At 43.8% G+C, this 25,070-nt stretch overlaps 1 non-coding gene across 1 annotated transcript; it reads right to left on the bottom strand.

Moving 5' to 3' along the window:
* Positions 1–20,464: 20,464 nt before the first annotated feature.
* LOC112437105 (small nucleolar RNA U83B) lies at positions 20,465–20,552 on the bottom strand. The gene has a single exon (XR_003025767.2). It is a non-coding gene; the product is annotated as a small nucleolar RNA U83B (small nucleolar RNA).
* Between the last annotated feature and the right edge of the window lie 4,518 nt (positions 20,553–25,070).

The raw sequence follows: 25,070 nt of genomic DNA, 5'->3' as shown, positions 1-25,070 counted from the left end.
GCCTACCAAAAGCAATTAAAAATTGATACCAGCAGGAGACTCATACCCTTCCTTGCAGAGCGAGAGACAAAGGAGTGGGTGAGAGTGGGGGTGGATAATGTTCTTCCTTCTCCTGCCTGCTAAGTGTCAAAGAGGATGAGAACTCCCAACCCAGCAATCACAAGTTACTTAGCAAATATCAGCTCATTAATCCGGAGGTGAGTGTTGGGTAGCTTTGCGAGGTGACCACTTAAACAATTTTTCAGCAGAAGGCCTACAGTGTTTCACATGCAATTCTATAGTCTTGCACTATCTAAATCAGGAATCTTTTTTGTGTTTGGTGTTACTTGTTAAGTTTAGAACAAAATTTCACACATACAGGCTGTGTGTATCTCCAGCACCTAGCATAATGTCTGGCACAAAGCAGGTGCTCAATACGTATTTTGTAAATAATGGAAAAACTTGAATCTGTACTGCAGCCAGTCCATGAAACTCCATCACATACATTCTCCATAGGCCCCTGTGGCACTCTCTAGTTTGCACCTATACAATTATGAACTGCAGGATAACAGGAAAGAAACCAGGGCAAGTGAAAGGGCTGAAAGGTGCACTAAGCTGGCCTGGTCTGGGGTCTGCTGCCCTGTTTTCACCTCCCCCACCCAGAGGCAAGTTCTATGCTTAGCATAGTTGTCATGTCATGTGTAAAGGTGTGATTCCACCCCACCCCACCCCTGACCCATCTAGAGATTAAACAGGTAGTCCTTCTCTTGTGCAATCCCCACTCAGCAAGCATTCATCAAATGCCAGCTGTACGTATTCCACCACATGAAGCCTTGTAGAGAAAAGGGAAAATATAAGTCATGGCCCCTGAACTCAGGAACTAATATTATCATTAGGGAGACTATTTATTATTGCTCATTTATTCTGTAAACATATATTGAGCACATGTGCTAAATACTCTTCTAAGTGTTGGGGATTCAAAGTTGACCAAGACAAATAATTTTCCTCCTCTCATTATGCTGACATTTTAGAGGGGGAAGACAAAAAGCAATCATGCAAATAAATAATATAAATTCAGATTAGTGCTATCAAAAGCAAATCAGATAATACAAAAACTACTTTATCCGAGATTTTTTTTTGAGATGGAGTCTCGCTGTGTCTCCCAGGCTGGAGTGTAGTGGCGCGATCTCGGCTCACTGCAAGCTCCGCCTCCCGGGTTCACGCCATTCTCCTGCCTCAGCCTCCGGAGTAGCTGGGACTACAGGCGCCCGTCACCACGCCCGGCTAATTTTCTGTATTTTTAGTAGAGACGGGGTTTCACCGTGTTAGCCAGGATGGTCTCGTCTCGATCTCCTGACCTTGTGATCTGGCCGCCTCGGCCTCCCAAAGTGCTGGGATTACAGGCGTGAGCCACCGCGCCCGGCCTATCTGAGATCTTAATGACAAGATTTAAGAGTGGAGTTCCGGCCGGACGCGGTGGCTCACGCCTGTAATTTCAGCACTTTGGGAGGCCGAGGCGGGCGGATCACAAGGTCAGGAGATCGAGACGAGACCATCCTGGCTAACACGGTGAAACCCCATCTCTACTAAAAATACAAAAATTAGCTGCGCGTGGTGGGGCGTGCCTGTAGTCCCAGCTACTCAGGAGGCTGAGGCAGGAGAATCGCTTGAACCTGGGAGGCAGAGGATGCAGCGGGCCAAGATCGCGCCACTACACTCCAGCCTGGCGAGAGAGCTAGACTCCATCAAAAAAAAAAAAAAAAAAGAAGAAGGAAAAGAAAAAAGGAAAAAAAGAGTGGGGTTCCAGCTAGAAGTAATAGCAAGTTCAAGGACTGCCAGGTAGGGTACAAGCTGGAAGTAATCAAGACCCATCAAAAAAGCTGGTGTGGCTGAAGCATTGGTACTGACAGGGGGAGAGAAAGGAGACAAGATTGGAGAAATAGCCAGGAGCCAGATCATGCAAGATCATGTTCCTTGCTACTCAAAGTATGGTCCTTGGATCAGTTGCACCAGCATCACCTGAGACTTTGTTTAAATTACCCCAACATTCATTTCCCTTCTTTTACAGCCATAGGACTATGAAATTTCAGGTAGCAAACACCTGCCTCCAATAAAGACCACTTCTCCAACTCTCTCTTGCAAATAGTTGTAGCCATGTGACATAAAGGAAGTGATACATATGACTTCTCAGAAGTCTCCCTAAAGGTAAATCCTTTCCTCCTTCCTGCTGTCTGGAACACAAATTTAAAGGCTCCTTCTCTGGCAGCTATCTTGTCCCAGGAGATATCTTTGAGTATGGAAGCTACTCAAGGCAAAACAACAAGACAGAGGAGCTGTGTCTTTGACCCTGTGGATGGCCATACCAGCCCTCTCAAACTTGTCAGTATGAGGAAAACAGAAATGTCCATTTTCTTAAGCCACTGTTACTTTGGATTTTTCTGTTACTTATAGCCGAATTTGATCCCAACAAATTCACACTCTATGATATATTGTCATTTATTTTAATAAAACTGTACATGTTCCTAAGCTTTGAGTAAAATCAACAATCCAAGAAGATGTGCTGTATTTATTCTATAGCTTCAATAACTCCCACTAGGTCCTCAGTCACCTCCACTCCTCTACAGACACACATACAGCAATTAAGTAGCATGGTCCCAACTGGATGGTGGTCAGGAGAATGGACATGGCAGGGGTCAGTGGCAAAGGTAAAGACACAAGGTTAAGGCAGGCTTGGACTCCAGGACCTCTGCTTCTTCCCTCCTGAGAGTACTTAGAGAAGGAGACCCCTCCAGGCTGAACTGACAGGCCTGAAGACTTGCAGGCATTGCAGGCATCTCCCTACTCAGATTTCTAAAACTGTTACACAACCATAGATCCCCTGGTCTGTTGAACAGACTTCAACTTAGGCTGAATAAACTCTTCACACCATGTTCCTATATTTAGAATGAGCCTATTGTTTGAAAAACTGAAAGAATAACCAACTGAATTCTCTTCAATGACAGTTCCAATGGGCAGTTCCAACAGCGACCCTCAGAGCCGCCCGTAATAAATACACAATAGAAAACAGTGTGCTTGAATGCAAATGCAACCTCAAGGCATTCTCTCCAATCAGTCACCTCAGCACTCCTCCTATGTAGAAATTCTCAAGTTCCTGCTGCCAAGGTTGTCAGCTGCCTTTCCAGGCATCGATAGGCACCTTGCCTCTTAGGGTTAAATGTCTGTAGATGTGCTGAACCTGGAATGTTACTAGAAACACAGGGAAGGCTTGGTCAGAGCAATGTCAATAGCCAAGAAATACTGAACTTGTATCTCATTTTGTGACCCATAACCTCTGCCTTACCTTGCAGAGTGGTAAAGCTGGTCTTAACCTAGTTCACAGGAACCTCACACAGGTGACTGAAAGAATTCCAAGACATGATGAACATTCTACCAAGTGCTCTTCTTACAGTAATATCAGCTGCCCATTCAGACCATGCCCTTCACAGCTTTCCTTTGGGAGTACACAGGGGTTGGATCTAACAGAATCTGCCCCCATAGGCCCTATGTGGGCACTGACTTTAACCAGACTTGTTTGATTGCTTTGGTAGGAGGTAAAGCCTCAGCCCTCTCTTCCAGAGCTGTTTTTGGATTGAACAGTGAAAGATCATTAAGATCCATAAATGGCATTCAGGTTTTAGTGGATGACTTTGGGAAGTCTCACTAAAGTATAGGAAAATTCTGGTGTGAGTATTGGGAACAAGTGGCCATTTCTTCCATACAGGTAATGTTGAAGAGGGTCTGTGTCCTTTCTGCATAAAGAAGCAGTCCCCCTGATCTATTCAGGATGGAAGGCACTTTCCAAATTGCCTCTAGAGCAGCATGATATTCTGTGTGGTCCCAGTTTTTATAAAGCAAAAAGTGACTCAGATAAACTACATAGATGAGCAAGAAATAGGAAAAATTGGTGCTCAGTAGAAATCACAGAGGCAGCCTAGTTTCACATCAAAACAGTGATCCAATCTGCTCACTACAGACAAAGGTACCAGGTGAACACAAGGAAGCTGCCCTTTGGTTAATGTTTGAGCCTTATGTTAGAAATTCTCTCACATCACAGACCCTTTGTGATTGAAAGCAAACTTTCAATCATCTTAAATATAGGGTTTTTATGTAATGTTATAAAATAAACTCTAATGCAGGTCGATAAGTAACTCATGTAGTTTCTCAGGAAGAGGATATCATTAGTAAGACTTACATCACTAATATAACCATAACCACTCCCTCTAAGAATTAAATTTATCCTTTCAGCAAAGGCTCAATGAATTGCAAAAAAAAAAAAAAAAAAGTAATCTAATGATATCTTCTCGAATGAAAGACTTGTTGAAAATTCACCTGGGTTATGCAGCTGTGACTAACAAGCTAAAACATTGCTTTCATTCTATACCGTTTGTTGTCATGGGAGCTAATAGGTTGCGGGCCGGGCGGGGCGGGGGTGGGACTTTTCTCCATTTATTAGCAAAGCATAAAATTGAGAACAAGCTCTGTGTTGTGATTTTTAGATCAGACACGCGGGGGCAGCAGTGAGCTGATGAGCAGCACAAACAATGGTGACACCTTGGAGCCAGAAAGTTTGAATCTAGAGATTGAGATGCCGGCTAGCTCTGTTTTAAAATTATTTACACCAAAAAGATACACATTTTTAAAACCTTTAAAATTAAATACTAGAGGAATTCCTTCTAGCAGATGTTTCCTGCTCCTCATTAGTGCTTAATTTTCTAATTTCCCTGATGTTTTTGCTTTTTCTATTGACATTTTTTTTTTCAATCCGTTGAGGAATTTATTCATTTTAAAGCTGAGAAACTTCCTCCTGACCAGCCGAGTTGAAACCCGGGGAGCACAGGCGGATATTCCCACCCCACAGGCTCAGAAAACGAGCTCTGTGCGGTGCAGAGAGTAAAAGAACTGCCTTTGTGGGGAGCCCACTTTGGCCTGGAGCTGACAACATCTTGAGAGCAAATCGGTTCCAAGGGCTCCTTTTTATAAAATGGGGAAACACAGCGGCACTCCTTCTTCCTTCCCAAAGACGGATGTGTTTCATCCCTGCCTATCTGGAGCTGCTGTTCTAGTATGGCACAGGCAGATCGCCCATCTCTGAAGAGCAAGATGGGCCTGTACCCGGTTTCACTTTCACTGCAGACAGGAGAGTCTGTACACAAAGGTACCACAGCCGATCCATCTTTTTTTTTTTTTTTTTTTTTGAGACGGATACTCGCTATGTCGCCCAGGCTGGAGTGCAGTGGCGCGGCCGATCCATCTTTAAACCCCCAGCTGAGGCGGCTTGTTTACTGAGGACAGCCTGGTCCACCTGAAGAGGCTGTTGGAGAATGACACCCCAAAGGCAGAAAGGGAGGGATTCCCCACGTGGCCCCAGAACAGCCTCACAAGGGCGGCCAGGACAGCCCCTCTTGCTGCGCCTGACAAGAGCCCCTTTGTCAGGCTGTCAGGCCGGGTTTTATTTTTAGACTCAGCCAGGGCTGCCTCCTGCCCAGAGCTTTCCCCTCGCACAGCTGTTGCCTCTGCTTTCCAAAGCCCTAGCCTACCGGTGCTGTGCTTCCCTTGGCCTTGGTGTGGCTTGACAAGTTGGAAGAATGATGGTGGCTTTAAAGAGAAGGGTTGGGGAGGGGTGAGCTCCCAGGCAGGCTCCTGGGCCCTTCCTGCTCAGCCCCGGGTAGGCTTGCTTCCCCCCATCCCAGCATGCACTTCCAGCCCAGGCATTTTAAAACCAAACAATCCAGCTCCCCCAGGATGGGCAGCCTCATTGCATTGGGTGGTTGGTTACCCCTCTGTCTGGGTGTGGGACACTACCTGGCAGTGACCTGTTGAGTAGCCAATGAGAAAGCTCAGAGCCAGGAGTCAAACTGCACAGCCACTCCTGAACCTCAGGCCCTCCCTGATCAAAAGAGTTCCTTGTATGTATTGTATTCTAGATAGCTTATTTCTTCCACTACAAAAGAAATGTTCATTTATTGTAGCATTTCCATCCAGCTCGACTCTCTAGACAAGTCTAGGCATAATTTTACGTTTCTGATGCCATACTGGATTTGTAACTTTGACCCTCCATATGTGTATTTAAAATCCACACTGAGACAGGGACTATCTCTGGGGACTAGGATCAGGGAAATAAGGCAGTTTCGCTTTTTATTTTCTACACTTTTGTATTGTTTAATCTTTTCCCAAGAAATGAATTTATTGTATTTATTTCTTTAATTTTGCATCTTTTATTTTTTTAAAGATGGGGGTCTCACTCTGTTGCCCAGGCTGAAGTGCAGTGGTGCAGTCATAGCTCTTTGTCACTTAGAATTCCTGGGCTCAACTGATCCTTCCACCTTGGCCTCCCCAGTAGCTGGGACTACAGGTGCAAGCCACCATGCCAGGATAGAAATGAATTATTTTGTAATGTAAAAAATAAAGGAAAGAGGACAGCTCTAACTAAAGTCAGGACTATTGCTATGTTGGACATACCTCAGCCGGGACTCGGCACAGCAAGTGGGTTTTCTCTGTTCTTAAAAATATACTTAAGTTGGGCCAGGCGCGGTGGCTCACACCTGTAATCCCAGCACTTTGGGAGGCCAAGGCAGGTGGATCATGAAGTCAGGAGATCGAGACCATCCTGAGTAACACAGTGAAACTAAAATACAAAAAATTAGCCAGGCGTGGTGGCACACACCTGTAGTCCCTGCTACTGAGGAGGCTGAGACAGGAGAATTGCATGAACCCAGGAGGCGGAGGTTGCAGTGAGCTGAGATCGTGCCACTGCACTCCAGCCTGGGCAACAAAGCGAGACTCCGTCTCCAAAATACTAAAATAAAAATAATATATACATATATATTTTATTTTTTTATATGTATATATATAAGTTCTTGCTCCCACTGCTGTGGTCCCTTTAGCTAAAAGAGTTTGAAATGGCTATAGTCCTTGGAGACCTATTTTTGAGGAGCAGGCTGAGAGCTTCCTTCCTCTGCCCAGCCCCCTTCTCCCATGACTTTTTTTTCCTCTCTTTTTCAGAAACCTGATGCTGTCAGGCCCAAGCATTGGCCAGGAAAGGACTCAGTACAGACAGGACCACTCAGAGAAACAGTAAGATAAGTCCACGTATTTACAATACTCTGAAAAGCAAATTGTCCAGAGAGGGGAAGAGAACTAGCTGTTCTTTATCTTCATTAGAACTTTTGTCCTTTGATTTAAATTCTCTCTCTAGATTCAGCCTCTGCTATGGTCTTAGTGTTTGTGTCTGCCCAAAATTCATATGCTGAAAGCCTAACCCCAGAGGTGATGGTATTAGAAGGTGATTAGGTCCCTCATGAATGGGGTTAGTGCCCTTATAAAAGAGGCAGGAGAAAGCTCGTTTGCCCCTTCCACCACGTGAGGACACAGAGAGAAGGCTCCATCTATGAGAAAGCAGGCCCTCACCAGGCACATCTGCCGGAACCTTGATCTTGGACTTCCCAATCTCCAAAACTGTGAGAAGTACATTTCTGGCTCTAGGCAGCACCTGGGTTATGAATGAGGGTGCCACATTCCCTGCCTGGAGGACTACATGTTCAATGCAGGACACAGGTAAGTGATGAGCCTGTGGTGTTGGGCAGGTGGGCAATGAAGTCCAGAGCAGCCAGCCCAGCTCAGCCCAGCCCAGGTCAGAGAAGGTTCTCAGGATGGGGAGATGCCTGCAGCTTAAAGGACTCATTAGGTGAGCAGAGACCAAGAGAAAGGCTATTTCCCCAGGGAAACAGGATTTCATAGCAAGGCCCCTGTGCTGAGCTTTTCTATACATCACGGCCCTGCCCTGCATGGTTCTCAGGTGGTATATCACTGCATCCCCACAGCCCTGCACAGCCATTGCTCTCATCACTCCCATTCTGAAGCTGAGGTCCCTAAGGCACAGAGGAGCCGAGGGACGTTACCAAGGCCATCCAGTCAGTGACTGATGGAGCTGGGATTTGAACTAAGGCACGCTGGCTCTCAAGCCCCCACTTTTAAACCCTTGATCATCCTGCAGTTTGGATAACTCAAGAAAGGAGGGGTGGCTGGAACACAGAGTTGCAGGAGCTGGGTTGGAAAGGTGGACAGAAAGCCACACCACACTGAGGAGCCTGAATTTCATCCTGAAGACAGCCAGGAGGATGAAAACAGCCATGCACCCTGATCCAACCTGGGTTCTAAATAGGTCTGTGCCTTTGCAAGAAGGATTGGTGAGGCCAGGCGAGGACAGCAGTGTGGAGGCTGTTGTAGTCACCTAACGAAGAAGGCAGGCACTGGAGGTGGGTGGAGAGGGTGGCAAACCTGAGCTCCGTTGAGGAGTCAGGACTCCATCTAAATAGGATGTGGAGAGGGAGGCCTGATGCTCAGCTTCTGGCATAGATGAGTGGGTGGCAGCAGCTCCTCTCAGGTATGCAGGGAACACTGGAATAACAGCAGGCTTAGGAGAAAGGGGAGGACTCAGTTTGGGTGGCTGTGGTGAGTCCATGTGGAGATGGGACTCTAATTAGGTCAGTGGCAGGAGGAATGGAAAAGAGGAGGTGAGTGCCAGGGATCACTTTAAAACAGGTGTTTTTCACCTGGCCAGAGCTCAGGGGTCTGTACACTTGTGTAGGAAAAGCATTGTATCTTTATTTTCACTTCCCTCCTACTAAAGTTTATCATCTTCTTCAATTACTAATGTTAAGAAAATGACTATAGTAACGTTAGCAATATCTATGACTTTGTTGTCAATAGAATCACAGATTTTCCATACCGTATTTCCACCTCACATTTCAGTTGTTGCAGATATTTTCTTTTTTTCTTTCTTTCTTTTTTTTTTTGAGACAGAGTCTCGCTCTGTAACCTAGGCTGGAGTGCAGTGGCACGATCTCGGCTCACTACAAGCTCCACCTCCCGGGTTCATGCCATTCTCCTGCCTCAGCCTCCCAAGTAGCTGGGACTACAGGCACCCGCCACCATGCCCGGCTAATTTTTTTTTTTTTTTTGTATTTTTAGTAGAGACGGGGTTTCACCATGTTAGCCAGGATGGTCTGGATCTCCTGACCTCGTGATCCGCCCGCCTAGGCCTCCCAAAGTGCTGGGATTATAGGCATGAGCCACTGTGCCCGGCTGTTGCAGATATTTTCAAATATCATTTATGTTCATCACTACTTAAAAATGATGTTATGCCAGGTGTGGCAGCTCACACCTGTAACCCCAGCACTTTGGGAGGCCAAGGCAGGAGGATTACTTGAGCCCAAGAGCTCAAGACCAGCCTGGGCAACACAGCAAGATGATGCCTGTAGTCCCAGCTTGCAACTTCACACACAGACCTTCTTGCTACTTGTAGAAATGCTGTAATTCTATCTCACGTGGTTCCCATTAAGAAAGAAAAAATGTGTCTTAGCTCAGGCTGCTATAGCAAAATACCATACACTAGGTGGCTTAAACAACAGAAGTTTATTTCCCACAGTTCTAAAGGCTGAAAGTTCAAGATCAGGGTGGAGTTTTGGTCAGGGCTCCCTACCTGGCTTGTAGACAGGTACCTTCTTGCTTATATATTCACGTGGAGGGGAGAGAGAGAGGAGGCTGTCCGATTTTCCATATGAGGACCCAACTCTCATGGCCTCCTCTAAACGAAGTCACCTCCCAAAGGCCCTGTCTCCAAATACCATCACACTGGGGGTTAGGGCTTCAACATACGAAGCAGGGGTTGGGGGAGAGCACAAACATTTAGCCCATAACCATGCATTTATAATCATAAATGCTGCATTCTCTAATATGTTCCTGAGAGGGAAAGACTTCTGTTTCGACTGTGCCCTGAGAACCAAATCCTCCTATTACAATTTTATTTTATTTTTATTATGTATTATTTTTGGGGTTTTTTGTTTGTTCGTTTGTTTTTGTAGGCATCTCACTCTGTCACTCAGCCTGTAGGGCAGTGGCACAATAATGGCTCACTGCATCCTCAAACTTGGGCTCAGGCAGTCCTCCCACGTCAGCCTCCTGAGTAGCTGAAACTGTAGGTGCAGGCCACCATGCCTGGCTAATTTTTTAATGCTTTTGTAGAGACAGGGTCTCACTGTGTTGCTCAGGCTGGTCTTGAATTCCTGGCCTCAAGCAATCCACCTGCCTTGGCCTCCCAAAGTGCTGGGATTACAGGAGCAAGCCACCATGCCCCGCCCACTTACAATTTTATATGCCAGAGAATTATCAGAATTTTCCAGAGACTAACTTCTCGCTCTGCACATTTTGAGCCTGGTTTTCCTCTCTACCCACATGCCTCTGCTGCGAGGCTCTGTGGGACACATTAGCATCACCGTGTCCTGCCCTGCAGCACAGTGGACCCCGGAGTCCTAGGAGCTGCTTCCACACAAGCATGACCAGCTGTAACCGAAATCGGCAGGGAAGTGAACAAACCACATGGACATTCCCACACTAAACCCAAACTAAGTGTGTCTCCAACTCAACTTCCTGTTAGCTGGATCCCCAAATGCCCATGGCCACCTCAATGCCACTAACATAAGGAAACAGATGGCATCTTAACCAGTTGTGGTTAAAATATCTTACTTTTGCAAACTTGACTAAAGCACCGCATGAACACAGTGTGAGGGCCCCTCTCAGACACCTGGAAGGGGCCTGGCACGTGAGGACTCTATCTTCACAGTGAATCCACCTCTGCCTCTAGGACACCAGTTATGGATGTGCTGGCCACAGTGAAACCACTGCTTAAAATGAGGTAGCTGACAGTTACATAGCACCTACAAAGGGAAACGCTTTGTATGTTATTAAGTTATTTAATCCTTATAACAACCCTAAGATGTTGGTGTTATGATAATCATCATTTTATAGATAGAGAAGGCCAGCTAACTTGCCCAGGGTCACACATGTAGTAAGTGTTGGACCTGGAATTTGAACCCAGGCAGCCTGGCTTAAGCTAGCACCTCATACACTTTCCACAGCAGCCCCACAGCCTCCACCACCATTCCAGGACTCTACATTCTTACCTATCACCTTCTACCATAGCACACATTTTACTGATTTGCCTATCATCTATCCCTTGTTACTAAAATATAGACTATGAGGACAGAGCTGTTTGTTTTGTTCACTGCTGAATCACCAACACCTACGACAGTGCTTGGCATATCATAGGTATGTAGTGAATCTTTTGTGATTCTCTCTTCCTCCCTCCTCCTCCTCCTCCTCCTTCTTATTATTCTTAGAGACAGAGTCTCACTCTGTCACCCAGGCTGGAGTCCATTGGCACCATCAGGGCTCACTGCAGCCTCTGCCTCCCTGGGCTTTGGTGATCCTCCCACCTCAGCCTCCTGAGGAGGCACGCCATCATGTCTGGCTATATATATATATGTGTGTGTGTGTGTGTATATATATATTTATATATATGTTTATATATTATATATATGTTTATATATATTTTATATATATATGTTTATATATATTTTTTTTTGTAGAGACAGGGTTTCACCATATTGCCCAGGCTGGTCTCAAACTCCTGGGCTCAATCCATCCGCCCACCTCAGCCTTCCAAAGTGCTGGGATTAGAAGTGTGAGCCACCGCACCCAGCCGTGATTCCCTTAAACGCTTTACTTCTCCTCCCAGAAAGTAACCTATTTACTTCCTGAAAACGGCAAAAGAAAATAAAAATGAGAGAGGGAAAACACACACCAAAAAATGTGAACAGTCTGGTTCACATGAAATCCAGGCAGAAAATACTTTTTAAGAAGATAGTTAGCGGCCGGGCGCGATGGCTCACGCCTGTAATCCCAGCACTTTGGGAGGCCAAGGCGGGCGGATCACGAGGTCAGGAGATTGAGACCATCCTGCCTAACACGGTGAAACCCCGTCACTACTAAAAAAATACAAAAAATTAGCCGGGCGCGGTGGCGGGTGCCTGTAGTCCCAGCTACTCGGGAGGCTGAGGCAGGAGAATGGCGTGAACCCAGGAGGAGGAGCTTGCAGTGAGCCGAGATCGCACCACTGCACTCCGGCCTGGGCGAAAGAGTGAGACTCCGTCTCAAAAAAAAACAAACAAAAAAAGAAGCTAGTTAGCTCTGTCCTAACTGCCAGTGATTCATAGTCCCACATATTTCAGACCAGGCAAGTTGTACAGAAAGCCAACGAAGGATGATCAAAAACTTTCAGATGATCTTGACTGTTCAGTTGGGGTTTGAAATTAAAAATCTATATGAGCACCTGACTGCATAATTATGTGATTTTTTTTTTCCAGTAATATAAAGAGCCAAGGAAAGCAGGTGGGTAGGTGGATCCAAGATTGAGAATTTGTTGGTGGGCTGTGCCAGCAAGTCAAAGAACTGTCCTTCAAGCCAAGAGTTCTGGAGGTCATTCAATGGGAAGGCTGAAGGTCGGATGCTTTGTTAAGACTGAAGCTTGGTCGGGCACAGTGGCTCACACTTGTAATCCCAGCACTTTGGGAGGCTGAGGCAGGTGGATCACTTGAGATCAGGAGTTCGAGACCAGCCTGACCAATATGGTGAAACCCAGTCTCTACTAAAAATACAAAAATTAGCTGGGCATGGTGGCACGCACCTGTAATCCCAGCTACTCGGGAGGCTGAGGCATGAGAATTGCTTGAACCTAGGAGGCAGAGGTTGCAGTGAGCCGAGATTGCATCACTGCACTCCAGCCTGGGCAACAGAGTGAGACTCTGTCTCAAAAAAAAAAAAAAAAAAAAAAAAAAAAAGACTGAAACTTGGCAGGATGAAGGTGTAGGGGAGGGAAAGGGTATGGGGTTGAGGACAGAGTGGAATTTCAAAGTTCAAGATTTCAGAGGAGAAGCAATTATAGGTGATGACCAGGTCTTGTAACAGGATAGGAGATATTGATGACAAGTGAGTAGAGCTCTAAAATGAGTCACAGGACAAGAGAAAATTTGATATTATGTGGAATAGGCACTAATGTGTACATTTTTAAGCTGGAGCCATGATTTGTAAAACCTACAAACTGTAACGCCAGCTTTAAATGTCACCTTCTCCAACAATCTACTTTTGATTGAAAATACTCTGTTTATAGTAATTCTAGGCCAGGCATGGTGGCTCAAGTCCTGTAATCACAGCACTTTGGGAGGCCAAGGCAGGTGGATCACTTGAGGTCAGGAGTTCCAGACCAGCCTGGCCAACATGGTGAAACCCCATCTCTACTAAAAAATACAAAAATTAGCCATGCTTGGTGGCAGGCACCTGTAATCCCAGCTACTCAAGAGGCTGAGGGAGGAGAATCACTTGAACCTGGGAGGTGGAGTTCGCAGTGAGCTGAGATCGTGCCACCGCACTCCAGCCTGAGCGACAGAGTGAAACTCAGTCTAAAAAATAAAAAATAGAAAATAAATCTAAAATAGCAATCCTCCTAAAATTAACAAACCAAGATAGTAACATCACCTCAATTTGGTAGGTTCATAAAGTTGGGGATTGTGAGTTAGGCTTGTTGAAGGTTGATTCTGTTCAAAGAATCATTTGCAATTCAACACATACCAAAAAAGTATGAATTTTATAGCTCCAGATTAAAGTCCCTTTTGAGATAATACTGAAGAATCCATATCTTATTCAGTGCTACATACATCATAGAAGATCTTTAGTCTCCAGATGTTCACATTGCAAGGCTACAAGACACTCAATAAATACATAAATATAATGGTGAATAACGGTAGGGTGAGAAAAAAGCACTTAAATCTCCCAGACACCCAATCCATTGAAATGCTCCAGTTAGATGTAACCAGCTGATTTTCAGAGAAACAAAAAACATTAGTAGTTTTTTGTTCTCCGGTCACTTAAAAAAAAAAAGATAATAGGAGGTTGAAATTACATGCAATGTCTAGTGAGAAGCAAAATTTCAAATTTTTTCATAGCCAGGTATAGCTGGGATAGGGAGAGAAATTTTTTTTCATATTTTAAAAAATCCAGTACTTAGCTTGAAACATTGAAGAAAGAGATCATAAATCCCAAATCAACTGTAGCCTGCAAGTAAATTGATTATATTCTCCTTTGAGGAAATTCATAATAAAATAACTAATATGTGCATTTCATTAAATTCACCTGAAGTGATAAGAAGCCTTACTGAACTCTTTCAAAGTAGTGGCTGGGTAAAAGGCTTTCCATCCTGTGAACTTTCCAACCAGGAGACAACTAAGCAATATCCCCTTTCCCTGCTTTGAAAGGCACAAGCGCCTGGAGCCAATGCACCTCGTTTGGCAGATTGACAGGCACCTGGGTAGTGTTGTGGAAGTTAGAAGTGAAGGAATCCATGCACCAGAGCTTACATATGAAATAATTTTCAGAAATTTTATAAAACAAGGCAAACAATTTTGCCCTTTCCATTTTTCCTCTACTGAGTTTTCATATCCCTGAGACAGATGGAGCACATGTAACAAAACCAACCCAATGCAGAGGATGCAATCTGGGATATTAAAAATAAAATCTTTTCCAAATCTTCATAAGCTCCTTTAAAAACACTTCCACCCAAGTGTTAAAGCCTCTAACAGAGGTATCTAAAAATGGAAGGAGGAAGAGGTGCCCCAAGGGTTCTTATCTCAAAACCAGTCAGAATGAATATTTATTTCTTTACACAATCAGCAAATATGACCACATTTAGTCATATGTGAACTAGAAAATGAGTATATCCCAGAGGATCCTCCATTAAGAATCTTAAAATATAAAAATGCTGAATTAAAAGACAAATCAGCAAATGCAACTCATAATGCTCACATATTGTTAATATATTACTGGACTCCAAATAAACACTCTGTACCATTGAATTTTTCAAAAAACTTAGTAAGTATATATGTATACAATGCTGTATATACCATTGCATGTACAGTTGTATATTATCGTTGTATACATACATACTTGATGATGTGTATATATATAATTCTATATACATATATAGCTAGATTTTGACATTGTATTCTCTGTCCTTACTAACTAGAAGTTCTTTATTATAGAAACATTGTAGCTTACATTTTACATTTTCATAATATTTAATTTTATATTTTCATAATATTTTAACATAGGAACCTATCAATAGTGGCTCCTGGGTTTTACATTTTCTATGAAAAACTTATTTATTTTGAGCCATATGTAATTTCAAGTTTTCTAGGAGTAGATTAACCTCATAAAACTGTGTTCAAATATCACTGTTCTATTGGCACTATCCAAAAAATGCATCAATATTCAATTACATGTAAATAAAATTATTTTTTCTCCTTTATCTCTTTTCCACTGGGACATGTAAGTAACCTGTTTGAAATATATTACTGATGGAAATTAAATGTAAATTACTTACTTCTTTTTTTTTTTTTTTTTTTTAAGATAGAGTCTCTTTCTGTTGCCCAGGCTGGAGTGCAGTCGCACAATCTTGGCTCACTGCAACCTCCACCTTCCGGGTTCAAGTGATTCTTCTGCCTCAGCCTCCCGAGTAGCTAGGACTACAGGCGCCCGCCACCATGCCCAGCTAATTTTTTGTATTTTTAGTAGAGAAGGGTTTCACTGTGTTAGCCAGGATGGTCTCGATCTCTTGACCTCGTGATCCCCCCACCTCGGCCTCCTAAAGTGCTGGGATTACAGGCATGAGCCACTGCACCCGGCCTTCCTTTTTCTTTTTTTTTTTTTTTTTTTCCAGAGTCTTGCTCTGTCACCCAGGCTGGAGTGAAGCGGTACAGTCTTGGCTCACTGCAACCTCCACCTCCTGGGTTCAAGTGATTCTCGTGCCTCAGCCTCCTGAGTAGCTGGGATTACAGGCACGTGCCACCACACCTGGTTAATTTTTGTATTTTTTTTTTTTAGTAGAAACGGGGTTCCACCATGTCAGCCAGGCTAGTCTCGAACTCCTGACCTCAGGTGATCCACCCACCTTGGCCTCCCAAAGTGCTGGGATTATAGGTGTGAACCACCACACCCGGCCTAAATTACTTATTTCTTGATTTATGAAGCCTCTATGCCTTTGGGAACTTTTCTAGGTGACGGGTACAGCCATGAATCAGGCAAACAAAGGCCATTTAGTCAAATAGGGAAGACCGGAAACAAACTCATAAACAAGCAAATGAACAAAGACAATTTCAGATAGTGATGAGTGCTATGAAGAAAACAAAATCTGCCAATGGGATGGCTAGTGGCCGAGAGTGAGTTGTGGAGAGAAAGGGGACAAGGTGGTCAGGAAATTGGAAAAGGTGGTATCTGGATCAAGACCAGAGTGGGGGAAGAAGCTAGCCTTGCAAAGAGCTGAGGGTGGTAGTGGGGGGGATGCATGGGCAGAGTATTCCAGGCAAAGGAAGGACCAGAGAATGCAGAAACCCTAAAGCAGGAAGGAGCTTGGGACTACAGTGTGGGGAAAAGGCAGGAGTGGGGCTAGTGAGAGATGAGATCCAGGAGTGAGGCAGGGCCAGATTATGTAGCAAGGAATTAGGGTTTTATTCTAAGGAGAAGAAGCCACAAGAACTGGCTGCATTTTTAAAAGATCACTCTGTCTACCATGAGGCAAATGGAAGAGGCAGTGTACATAATAAAAATATATGTATTTGATCCAGGCATGGTGGCACATGCTTGTAGTCCCAGCTACTCATGAGGCTGAGAGGGAGGATCGCTTGAGCCCAGAAGTCCAGCCTAAGCCACATAGCAAGACCTCAGCTTTACAAAAAAGAATAAATAATAATATACGTACACACACACACACACACACACACACACATTTTCTGCTCTCAGTTCCTGGCACAGAGCTTCTAAAACCCTTGTAATTTCCTGACACAGAGTTCCTAATCACTTGGATCCCTTGGAATTTCCTGGGTAACAGGACAGTCTTTTGTTCTAATGAAGTGACTCTTGGTGGCCTCTACATGGGGGCTGGTCACTGGAAGGTCTAAGCCATGATTAGATGCTTGCAACTTTCAGCCCTACCCTTTAGACTCTAGGAAAGGGAGAAGGGATGGAGATTGAGTTAACAATCCATCATGCCTTCATGATGAATCCTCCATAAAAATCCTTGAACTAAGAGGTTGGGCAAGTTTCCAGGTGGGTGAACCCATCCACTTACCAAGAAGGTAATGCACCCCAGCTCCACAGGGATAGAAGCTCCCGCACTCAGGAAGCTTCTGAACTTTGCCCATGTAAGTCTTCATCTGGCTGCTCATTCTATCCCTTAAAATATCCTTTGTAATAAATAGGCAATAGTAAGTAAGCTGTTTTCCTGGATTCTGTGAGCTGTTCTTGCAAATTATTGAACCCAAGAAGGGGGTCACTGGAGCCTCTGATTTGCAGCCAAATTGGGCAGAACCTGGCAACCTATGACTTGCAATTGGCATCTGAAGTGGGGGGCAGTCTTGTGGATTTGTGCCATAGGGAACTTGGAGATCTGCACTAACTCCAGTTAGTGGCAGAATTGACCTGAATTGTAGGACACTCAGCTGGTATTTGGAGAATTGGTTGTTGGTGGGGAAAAATTCACATATCATTGTGACCAGAAGTGTTCTGTGTTGAGTGTGAGTAGAGAAAAAACAGTTTGACTTTTTGCTGTAAAGGAAGGGACAACAATGGAAGCAGGGAGACCGGTTAGGAGACTAACACAGGCGCCTAGGGAGACACTATGGTGACCTTAGGTAAGGTGCTAGCAGTGCTCACCGTGGGGATGGTGAGAAGTGTTCAGATTTAAAATATATTTTAGAGATACAACCTATACGACTTGCTGGTAGATCATTTCAGTTTCCCTAAATGTTATCTCTCTTGAGCTACGTTTCCAGAGCTTTTCTGAAACAGCTTTAGATCCAAGCCCCTTTCCCTCACTTCCCTACTGATATGTACATCCACATACCCATCTTGTGCCTCAGAAAAATTCTCCCAACCCTTTTTTTTTTTTTTTTTTTTTGATACAGAGTCTCACTGTCGCCCAGGCTGGAGTGCGGTGGCGTGATCTCTGCTCATTGCAACCTCCATCTCCTGGATTCAAGAGATTCTCCTGCCTCAGTCCCGAGTAGCTGGGACTACAGGTGCTCTTCACCATGCCCAGCTAATTTTTTCTTTTTTTTTCTTTTCTTTTTTTTTTTCATATGGAGTCTCACCCTGTCACCCAGGCTACAGTGCAATGGCACAATCTTGACTCACTGCAACCTCCCGGGTTCAAGCGATTCCCCTGCCTCAGCATCCCGAGTAGCTGGGATTACAGGAGCGCGACACAATGTCCAGCTAATTTTTTGTATTTTTAGTAGAGACGGGGTTTCACCATGTTAGCCAGGCTGGTTTTGAACTCCTGACCTTGTGATCCAACTGCCTTGACCTCCCAAAATGCTGGGACTGCAGGCATGAGCCACCGCACCTGGCCTACCCTTTTTAAATCACAATTGGTCCAAATGGCTTACGCAGCCATCCGTTCCAGGGCACCAAGTGCATCTCAGTCACTGCTGTGTCTGCAAAGCCCAGAAGTAACTCTCCAGCTAACTGTTCCCAGGCCTTATGATTCATACCCTCCTACAGGCTCCTAGAGAAATTCTTTTCATACTTGTGCATGACTCTTTGCATGCCCAAGACTTCTGCACCTCTGAGGGTCTACTCCGTAAACCTCCAGCAGCCCCAGTAACATGCAGTCGACAGTAATCAGGGCCCAGCTCAATACTAGGACTTTTACATGATTCATTTACTTAACTGTTCGCCACTCTCAGAGAACAGAACTATTAGTAGCATCAGCCTGTGGCTGAGGAAAACAGTTCATAGACATGTTTTGCAAATTGTGAGACAACACCCAGCTAGGATTCAAGTCAGGTGGAGCTCAATGAGACTGTTAACTTCTGGCCCCACAGAGAACTGCTTCTCCAAGAACTGCTGCCCGAAGAACAACCCTCTCCCCTCTTGGTTAATCATCAGAGTTAGAACACAACTCTGGAGACAAATTGCCTGGAGTGGAATCCGAGTGTCACTACGTTTTAGTTGCATTACCTCGGGCAAGCTATTTAATATCTCTGTGCCTCTGTTTCCTCATCCATAAAAGAGAGATAATCATAATGCCAGCCTCATTATAGGTGAGGACTAAGGGAATTACTATATGCAAGGTGTTTAGAATAAAACCTGGTATACAACAAGTGCTATATAAATATTAGCTATCATATCTCATCATCATCATTCTCCTGTCCCAATGACTGACACATCACCCTCATTTAATATTCGTGTATGTGATCACTGAGCCATTACCAAAAGCCCCTGGGTAGGTGTCTGTTGAGTGGGTTGTAAAGGTAATGCATAGAAAGGTCATTATATAAAAAAAAACAAGTTGGTGGGGCAAAGTGATGAGGTGACTGTCAGAGATACTGAAGAGACACTTAATAAGTTGTGATTAATTTACTCTGAATAATGCATTGAAGTGAAGACATTTTCAAAGCATTATTTGGATTAAATTACTTACTGTTCCAAGGCTCATTTCACTAACCAGGAAGTGTATGGCGTGGGTAGAGATGAGTCTGTCCTTTCCAATATCTGTTTAGTCGTTGACATATACTGCTCCCAATCAGTTTCCTGGCAACTCAGGGTTAAGTTCCTGCATCTCAAGCTCTTGCCTTCACTTCATTGTTTTTACTACTATAACTTTTAGGATGTCTCCTAGTCAATATAGACTGCATTTATCTGTGATAACAAGAACAACACATTTCAGCAGCAACAATGATCAAGTTTATTTCTTGTCCATTCCACATGTCCGTTGTGGGAGGGACAAGAGGCCTTACTTATCATAGTCATTGAGAAACAAGGCTGAAGGAGGTTCCACCTCAGCATGCTTCCCCGATCACAGGGGCAGGGGAAAGGAAGCACGTCAAACCACATATTGACTCTTGAAGCTTTTACCTGGAAATGGCCCATCACACTGCTAATGTTTTATTGGTCAGAACAAGTCACATGGCCAGGCCTGGGCTTAAAAGGGAGAGTATGTACAATCTTCCTGCAGGGAAGTGCCCCAAATATTTGGAGACAATAATACAGGCTTCTGTAGGAAAGATTTGACTGAAAGCAAAAAATCCATCTAAAAGTGGCTTAAATAATTGAGGGGTTATTTTCTCACACAACAAAAAGTCTGGAGGTGGATCAAGGCCCAAGGAGGTAAATTTGGCTTCTCAAAGATGCCTTCAGGGATGCACTTTACTTCCATCTTTCTACTTTACCATCCTTAAGATGCCGGCAATATCTCCCTTCATAGTTCCAAGATGGTTGCAGCAGTGCCGGGCATCACGGGTAGACCAGCGATATCCAGAGAAGGGTAGTAGCGTTTCCTCCATTAGTCTCATGTTGTTTTGTTTTTTTGTTTTTAATTTAAAAATTAGGCCAGGAGTGGTGGCTCATGCCCATAATTCCAGCACTTTGGGAGGCCGAGGTGGGAGGATGGCTGGAGCCCAGGATTCAAGGCTGCAGTGAGCTGTGATAGTGCCACTGCACTGCAGCCTGGGCAACAGAGTGAGACCATGTCTCTAAAATAAATAAATAAATAAATAAATAAGTAAAAATAAAATTAATTAATATTTCCACAGTCTGATTCAGGCACTGTGTCCAGCACTTATTCCAGGGTCTCATCCCAAAACTCATCACAGTTAATCACGTGACTCATCACAAAACTACTCTTGCAGTTTTGAGAAAATCCTTCTCAGAACCCCAGCTTACTTCCTTTTGGGTCCCATTAGCCACAATGAAATCATATGTCCATGACTTAGCCAGTCATTGGCAAAAGGAATAAGACTACCTTGACTACCTTCTGGGGTAACAAAAGACCTGTATTCCCTTTGTAGGAGCAACTCTGTTTTCTATAAGAAATATGGCGCTGAGCATAAGAATCAGGCAAATGTAACCTTATTTCACCAATTATGGGAAGGTCCTTTTTTCAGAGTGTAAATAAAGAGGGACCACAATGTCCATTAGTGAAAAGCCTTCATTTGTGCTTACGTAATTAATTTACAGTGGAACAATTATGGACAAATAAAGCAGTCAAAACAGGCATTTAATAGGGAAGGATCATTTACCAAAGGGTCAGGGAAATAAGAAACTACTTTGGGTTGATATTACATCCGTATCAAAAGAGTTGACCAAAAGAATTCACCACTCCCTTCTCTGTGGCCCCCTGACTAGAGTCTACATTCTTCATCATTTCACCCACCACACTTACCATGCTTTATTGCCTTTATCTGTGTACCTCTCTGTCTCCACCTGCAAGACTGTAAGCTCCTTGAAAATATAATCTGTTTCATCTTTTTATTCCTGTGCATAATATAAAACAGTAGTGGCTAAAATCAATTGATAACTCACTATGTCCAAGAGCCCATTCTAAATTCTAAATGAATTGACTCTTTAATATTCACAGCATCCTATGAGGCATGTGTTATTATTATGTATGTTTTATAAATGAAGAGATGGAAAGTCAACAAGTCCTTGACCAAACGTACATAACTATTAAGTGGGAGAGTTGGGTTTCAGATGAAGGCAGCCTAATTGGGTTATGTTTAGGACATTTGCCCAACAAATGGGTGAACCCAATATGCTTTAATATACAATAGGAAGGGGAGAGAGAGAACAAGGGTGAAGAAAAAGTGATAATCTTTTATTTACACATAGAATCTGAAATCAAGTATGATAGACTTATATTCTATGAGAGTAGAGATCGTGTATGTTTAACTTGTTTAGTGTGGTATCTCTAGCTTCCAGTACAGTCCCTGGCACACAGTATGTATTCAATAATTCCTGGAAGTGGGAGAGGAAGGGAGAGACAGGGGGAAGGATGAAAGAAAGAAGGGCAGCAGGAAGTTATTGAACGAATAAACACAACCAATGACCTCTTTCTCTTGCTTTCTATTTCTCTTACCTTCTCTTCCTCCATTATTTTCATGCATAACTTTACTTCTTAAATCTACCTCTTGCCTAGGGTAGGAGGAAGTGGTAGAGGCTCTAAGCATTAAGTGTTCTCAAAGAGAATTTAAATGTAACATTGTTAGAGAGTAGCAAGTCCTCTCTGCTGCCCTAATTCATTTGGCTTTTGAAACAATGTATCTTGTATGAAGTAGACTTTTCCTCAAGCTACAACATTTTTTAACAATTTGGACTTGTGCTTTTTCTTCTAATTGTGTGCTGCTTAAAATGTCAAGGCAATGCAGGGATGCCAGTTCTCACATGGGCATATTGATTTTTGTAAAAATCAATGCAGGCTGGGTGCGGTGGCTCATGCCTGTAATCTCAGCACTTTGGGAGGCCAAGGCGGGCAGATCACTTGAGGTCAGGAGTTCAAGACCAGCCTGGCCAAAATGGTGAAACCCTGTCTCTACTACAAATACAAAAATTAGCCAGGCATGGTGGTGCACGCCTGTAACCCCAGCTACTCAGGAGGCTGAGGCAGGAGAATCACTTGAACCCGGGAGGCGGAGGTTGCAGTGAGCTGAGATTGTGCCACTGCACTCCAGCCTGGGTGACAGAGACTCTGTCTCAAAAAATAAAAATAAAAATAAAAGACTGTCTCAAAAAGAAAAAAGAAAAATCAATGCAGAGCCATAGCCATAAGCAAATGAACAGCAATAATTAAAGGCTGGGAAATGACCACTGTCCATTGATGGGACTATTACTCCAAAGCCCCTCTACAAAAACTGGTCACATTACACAGATAATAGTCTATAAACACTAAAAGCACTATTTTTTCTTCTTGATTTCAGCACTATTGTCATAGGACTCTGCTTTCAAAGATGGCTCCAAACAGCCATACAGATTTAACATTTCAGATTCAATCCTTAGACCGTAGAGACCCCTCACTCTATTTTCAATAAGGAAAGTACAATCATGATGAAACTAAAGCACTGGATTCAGAATTCTAAGTGTTCCTATTCTTATAGGATGTCCAGGTTTCTGTTGTTAATTTTGTCGTTTTGATTCCTGTCTAGAAAGCTTTTTTTTTTTTTTTTTTTTTTTTTTTTTTTTTTTTTTTGAGACGGAGTCTCACTCTGTCACCCAGGCTGGAGTGCAGTGGCGCAATCTCGGCTGACTGCAAGCTCCACCTTCTGGGTTCACGCCATTCTCCTGCGTCAGCCTCCCGAGTAGCTGGGACTATAGGTGCCCACCACTGCGCCCGGCTAATTTTTTTTTGTATTTTTAGTAGAGACGGGGTTTCACTGTGTTAGCCAGGATGGTCTCGATCTCCTGACCTCGTGATCCGCCTGCCTTGGCCTCCCACATTGCTAGGATTACAGTTGTGAGCCACCGTGCCCGGCCTTAGAAAGCTAATTTTTAAAAGTATCTTTTTGTTCTAATGTTTTTTTTAAGAGTCAGCATCTCATTTTGTCACCCAGGCTGGAGTGCAGTGGCACAGTTCTGCTCACTGCAGCCTCAACCTCCCGGACTCACAGGATCCTCCCACCTCAGCCTCCCAAGTAGCTGGGACCACAGGTGTGCACCACCACACCTGGCTAACTTTTTTTTTTTCCTGTAGAGATGAGGTCTCACTACGTTGCTCAGGCTGGACTCAAACTCCTGGCTTAAGCAATCCTCCTGCCTCAGCCTCCCAAAGTGCTGGGATTACAGGCCTGAGCCACTGTGCCCAGGCTTTTGTTCTAAAATTGAACAAGAACTTCATGAGTATCCAAATATTCTGACTTTTTTTGTTTGTTCTTCATTCTCAGATTACTTTGATTACATTCAAATGTATTTGAGTAATTGGGGATTTTTTTTTTTTTTTTCAAAAATGAATTCATTGACTTTTCTTCAGCCTGACTTTCTCCTCCTGGCTTCTCTCTTGGTTGATGGCACCATTATCCACTGTGATCCAGACCAACACCTCAGCCACATTTGACTTCTCACGTTATTGCCTCATATATCCGGTTAGCTGCCAAGTACAATTGTTCAATCTCTGGAGCTGCCATTTTCTTTTCATTCTCATGTCAAGGACTCTAAGTCAGGCCTTCATCATCCCCTCTTAGAATATTGCAATGACCCTCAAACTGGCTTCCACTATTTGTCTCTTATTCTCCAACACATCTTTTGTATATTCTCCATCTTTTGTATTTTTGTTCAATTATTTTCCCAAAAGATTTATCATATTTCTCCCCTGCTCAAAAACCTACAATGGCTCACTATTGCCATTTTTTTAGATTTTAAAAGTCAAACTCTTTAATGGCATTGAAGACTCTTCTTCAGTTCATCCCAACCAACTCTAGCAACCTCATCTCCTATCACTCGTCATCATTATCTTGATTATTCCTTCATAAACGTATTTTCCCCCAGATTTATCATGACATTTCTTAATTTTATCTGTCTGGCAAATTCCAAATTACGTTTCAAGGCCTTGCTCAAATGCTCTCTCCTTTTACGTAAACTTCCTTGTTCTCCAGGCAGAACTAATCCCTCCTTTCTGTGCTCCCATAGCATTTTGTTCAGATTCCTATTGTGCCCCTTATTGGGTTCCCAGAAGCAGTTCATGAGAGGAGGATTTGTAGGGAAGGGTTTTGTTAAGGAAATGCTCCCCAAAGAGTCTGGCAAGTGAATGAGGGAAGTAAGACAGGGAAGAGAAAGAGACCAAGCAAGGGTGAGAAATTTGGTGAAAGTCCCAAGGCGAGTAGCCCAGCTCAATTCCATAGGGGAACTCTGGACATTAATTGATGTCCTTCTCTAAGACAAGGGAGCTGAGCTTGCTTTCTCCCACACTGAGCAGTCACTAGCTAGAGATTCAGTTCCCAAGCACTTCTTGCTCTCTGCATGCATTTGTACAGAGCAGCCCAAGGGCAGCCACCAAAAGAGAGTCGCAGGTGCAGGCCAATGGCAGCAAAAGCACTTCAGAGTGGATGGAAGAACACACATAAATGGTAAAAGACATCCCAGAGTACCTGGGAGGAGGCTGACGATGTCAGCTATGCTTCTTAGTATAGTCTGCCTTGTATCCACCTAATCATGCACTGTCATCCCCTGCCTCCAGCCAGTGGATGCTGAAGTACTTAAGAGCAAAGACTGCATCTTAGTCATCCTCATGTCCCTACAGCAGGCAGGATATCACTTTGCACCTGGAAATTGCTTAAATAGGATTTATTGATTCAAATGGAATATTCCTTGTGCAACATTTTGCTTCTACTAATCGTTTT

This window comes from Pan paniscus, chromosome 15, assembly GCF_029289425.2.
Source record: "Pan paniscus chromosome 15, NHGRI_mPanPan1-v2.0_pri, whole genome shotgun sequence".
NCBI lineage: Eukaryota > Metazoa > Chordata > Mammalia > Primates > Hominidae > Pan > Pan paniscus.
The sequence above is the reverse complement of the archived record's forward strand: the minus strand, read 5'-3'. Positions and strand labels throughout refer to the sequence as shown.